The 4,669-nt window shown below is 41.6% G+C and overlaps 2 non-coding genes across 2 annotated transcripts; one reads left to right on the plus strand and one right to left on the minus strand.

The window, feature by feature from the left end:
• Positions 1 to 280: 280 nt before the first annotated feature.
• On the minus strand, positions 281 to 353 carry trnar-ccu (transfer RNA arginine (anticodon CCU)). Its single transcript has one exon. It is a non-coding gene; the product is annotated as a tRNA-Arg (tRNA).
• Positions 354 to 3,375: 3,022 nt separating this feature from the next.
• LOC138228241 (U4 spliceosomal RNA) lies at positions 3,376 to 3,517 on the plus strand. The gene has a single exon (XR_011185327.1). It is a non-coding gene; the product is annotated as a U4 spliceosomal RNA (small nuclear RNA).
• Positions 3,518 to 4,669: the final 1,152 nt, after the last annotated feature.

The following is a 4,669-nucleotide window of genomic DNA, read 5'->3' on the forward strand; positions in this document are numbered from 1 at the left end:
TGTTTAAACCATTTGGTCAATAAAGAAACAGCAATGTCAAATGTTGGGCGTGTGTTGTTTGTTAAATCAGACTCTCTTTATTAATTATTATGACTTAGATAAAGATAAGATCACATGTTAGGAGCCATTCATGCAGAAATCCACATCATTCCGAAGGGCTGTTTACAAAAGTTTTTCTCCCAACTCTATGTGAGAGAAAAGCAGAGACGCTCACTGAGTAAGGTGGGGTTGCAGCTTTGCAAATTGCAAGGACATTTGTATGCTCAAAATGGGACAGGAGCACCCCAGATGGGACTTGAACCCACAATCCCTGGCTTAGGAGGCCAGTGCCTTATCCATTAGGCCACTGGGGCACACTAGATGAGGTCGATCACGCTGATGAAGAGCCAGTTTTGTTTTCCTTTGCTTTTTCAAAGGGATCCCCAAAATTAGGGAAGTTAGGCAGCAGAAGGTTTACTGTGACCTGAGAAGGACCGGCATCCAATCACGGTGGTACACACACACACGCTCTCACTCATCTGAGCTACACGGCTATCTCAGGATGATCTCAGGTGCGCCAAGCTGGTACGGAACATATTGAACTGATCGATGGCGAATTGTCTCTCAGACAGGCTTTTCACCTCTGAGCTCCCTGACTGACAGTGATCAGCTAGGTAGTGAAACAGTCAGCTGCTTCTAAGCCTTAAACAGCTGCATCTCAGCGCTTCCACGGAGAGATGATTTGAAAGCCGAACAAGTCACCTCTGAGCTCCCTGACTTTAGGGTACGGTGTTCCCTGAAGGGCTCTCAAACCCTGCATTTCAGATGTCTAGCTGTATCGCTGATGTGTTGCACCTCAGAATCACTTTTAAACCTTACCTCTGGTATCTTTAATCCCTATTGCTCAACGCATGGTGAAAGTATTGCATAAATGTTTCTGAAAATGAGCAATGGGCACCTGAGAGTCTCATTTGCCTGTTTCACAAATGATCATATTTGACTAGAGATTCTGTTTGGGATTCAGTTGTGCATTCTGACAGCAATCCCTTTCAAAAAACGATACATTCTGGATGAGATCAAAGGTGCAGGAACACTGTATTTAGGATGTGTTTGCAGGTATTCTGTCTCTCTAGCTTCAACACAGTGATATATATATATATGCTCACTAATTTTTTGGTACATGCCCAGGGCAATAATCATTATGAGGATTTATTTCCTGATGTGCTAGGGGTAGTTTTGTGAAATACTTCAACACACTGGATCGCAGGTTTAAACCCCCTGGACTCTTACTCCTTAAAAACCAACAAATGCAGATATGTAGCAATCATATTGTAGCAGACACTCATTTGCCTGTTTCACAAATGATCATATTTTACTAGAGATTCTGTCTGGGATACGGATGTGCATTCTGACAGCAATCTCTTTCAAAAATGATTTTACCTTATCGCGGCTTTGCCCTTCTTGCCTCTTTGGACAATATCTCCATCTTGTGGTCGTTGTTGGTAATCTCTAGACAATATCTCCATCTTGTGGTCGTTGTTGGTAATGTCTTCTTATGCCCTTTTATAATTTCAATTCTCTATTAGTTGATTCTAGAATAGAGTTGAAAACATCAGTTTTATAGCACACAATATGACATTATTTATAGTCCAATTAGAAATTTATTACCCTGTTTTTAACATAATAACAAATTAAAATTGATTAAAACTAAGTTTGGAACACCAGGGAACATAAAAAAAATGATTTTTAGGAAAACCATGAGGTTCTCTGTGTCCGAAGCCTGCAAGGGGAGAAAGCTAGAATCCTTTGATTTTTCTAAATTTGAAAATAAACATCATATAACAACAGCTTTCATTCCTAGGAGTGAAAAACAACCATTTTTGAAGACATATTAGTTTCTAAAACACTACAATAAAGTTAAAAACATCCGTTTTATATTACATTATTTTTTGTGAAATTAGTCATTTTTTGCACTATTTTTAATAAAATCTCTAATTAAAAGTGATTAAAATTAAGTTTGGAACAACAAGAAACACAAAAAAAAAGATTTTAAGGAAAAAAATGATGTCTTCTGTGCCAGGTGCCTGAAAGGGGAGAAAGCTAGAATCCTACCCAGGCTCCTGGAGCTCTTTCCTGGCTAAAGGAGGGTGAATCCATCCCCTTCAAAGCTCCATGAAAAAATGATATTTTTAAATTTGAAAAAAAAAACATTATAGAACAACATCTCTTGGTCCACAGAGTGCAAAAATCCAACTTTGAAAAAAATCCATTGACTGGTCCCTGAATCCTGAAGTTTCTTTGCATGATATCGGGCTTGCAACCACTTTCTGGAAAATGATGAAAAATGCCAAAAATGAAAAAAAAGTTATCAATTCTAGAGCCTAAGAGGAAAACAAGACAAAGGTATATCTCCAAATAATTTTATGTGCTTCAGAAGAGCCCAGGAAAGTTTTTTGCATACATGAAACCACGCCCGTTTGCACGTAAGAGGACATGGTTGCACACACGACTGCATGAAAGCACGCGTGCATGCGAAGTCATCCTGTTGAGCATTTGAAAAGCCGCACCACGCCGCACTTGAAATAGCTCTTACATTAGTGGTAGACGCAGGAATCGCCTTTTTATTTACGCTCTTACCAACGCGATGGAAAGCAAAACAAAGCAAAGCAGAACAGAGCAAAACAAAACGAACAAACGAAAACCCTCACGTCCCGCACTTGCATATAACGCCGTTACGTGCCCAAGCGGTATTGTACGTCATCCTAGCACTGCACCCCGGGGCGTACGGTATATGGGAACGAGCACACGCCACGAATCGTCTCGAATCACTCCCTACAGCTGTAAGGCGCCTTGAAGCGTGCACCCCCAACATTCTTCTTTGCGCATCTGTGAAAGGTAAACTCTTGAGCAAACTTTGAACCAGCTCTAAGGAAACTAATCCGATTAGACTTTACTTTGACGCTAAACGCCACAGATTGTGTTTGTCCGTTCGTGTCAGTCGTCCCGCAGCCACGGGAAGTGGGACACAAACATGCTGCAATGCTTTCAAGACGTTAGGATTTGTTTGTGCAACATCCAAGAAGAGTACTTGTGGCTTGAATGTGAACTGTACGTGCCCGCCCCCTTTCCTCTGTAGTGCATGAGTTCCTCCCGGCATGCCCTTCGTCATTGTTCTCTCATCTTGTATTTAAAGGGTTGTATTTCTGCTGCTGAAAATAAGCAATGGTTTTCTCACAACGCCCTTTGTTCCCGACGGAGCCCTTGTCTGTCATGAAATTCTTCAAAACCTCAAGCTAGAAGAAGAAGACGACAAATATGAAGCGTTACAGCAACGACATGCCATGAGACGATTGATAACGATTTCCATAGGATCCCCGCGGTTGCCTGGCAACCGTCAGCTTTGCGCAGTGGCAGTATCGGAGCCTGTGAGGTTTAGCCGAGGCGCGATTATTGCTAGTTGAAAACTTTTCCCAATACCCCGCTTCCACCGGTTTGCAATAGAATCGGCGAAAGCAATTTTTGACAGTCTCGTCAGAGACTGAGCAAGGTGTTTAAAGACAGATTTTGTCATGGTGACATCATGGTAGAAAGAAACGAGCTTGTTACGTCTCAACAGAAACGCTCTTTAGCTCTTTCAGCGTTATGCAGAGAACAGTGTCTGTCGAGATTACTTTTGTGTCAGCGCGAAACGCCGTGTGCTGTCAGTTTGATTTCATATTGCTCGTAGCGGCGCCCGGCTTTTGTCTGTCAAACGTTGGGTTGCGCTTCTTCATGCTGCATCGTCGGCATGAGTGGAGCTTTTTAAACGTCTGTACTTACTGCGCCCCATAAGAAATCGTTTGTCCCCGTTCAAAAGAGATTGTGCGATGTCCTGCAGCATTCGCAAAGCAAACCTTTGACAGTTTGAAAAGAGGAATTTATTCTGCTTCCTGTGCGTGCAGTAGTTACAAAGTTGAACGCCTTTACAAGATCTGCTGCAGTTTTCAGTGGGCGGGCTTTGTCAAACGGCTTGGAAAAACGCACTGTTTCGGCTCGGGAAACATCCCAGTGGGCATTGATTCGTCGAATATACGTATATTTACGGCGAAAATACGGCTTTACGTATATATACGTCGCCTCGACGTATAATCAACGTCGAATTGCAACCGTAAAATCGACGACATGAATAAACGCATACATAACGTCGAAAACACATCTAACACAGTGCCTGAGGCTTTTTACTGTATGTATCGTGTGTGCCGCAACTAGGAGTATACGGCACTCTGCACAGTGTACGAAGTAAATTATTTTCGCAGTAATTAATTTATTATATTTACTATATTTATTATACACGTGTAAATTAATTACTGCGAAAATAATTTACTTCGTACACTGTGCAGAATCAGCGGTTTTACAGTATATATCGCCTTTAAAGGTGGCTTCTCAAAACGCTTTACGGGATAAAAACAACCAGAACAGCAGCAACAACAATATTGTATTTCGTTGCACTTTGAAAACCAAGTAATAACTTAACTATACAGTACGTGCAAACGTTTCGTATGTTGCTGTCGTGAATGCCTGCGTACCCATAAGTATCTTATTTGCCTTGAGTCTGTCTACAGTATATCTGTCCCACTACCCCCCTCTCTCCCTCAATTCAATTCAATTCAAGGTGTTTTATTTGCATGACAGATGGGTACAAGCATTGTTG

The sequence above is a fragment of the Lepisosteus oculatus genome, unplaced genomic scaffold, assembly GCF_040954835.1.
Source record: "Lepisosteus oculatus isolate fLepOcu1 unplaced genomic scaffold, fLepOcu1.hap2 HAP2_SCAFFOLD_40, whole genome shotgun sequence".
NCBI classification, from domain to species: Eukaryota; Metazoa; Chordata; class Actinopteri; order Semionotiformes; family Lepisosteidae; genus Lepisosteus; species Lepisosteus oculatus.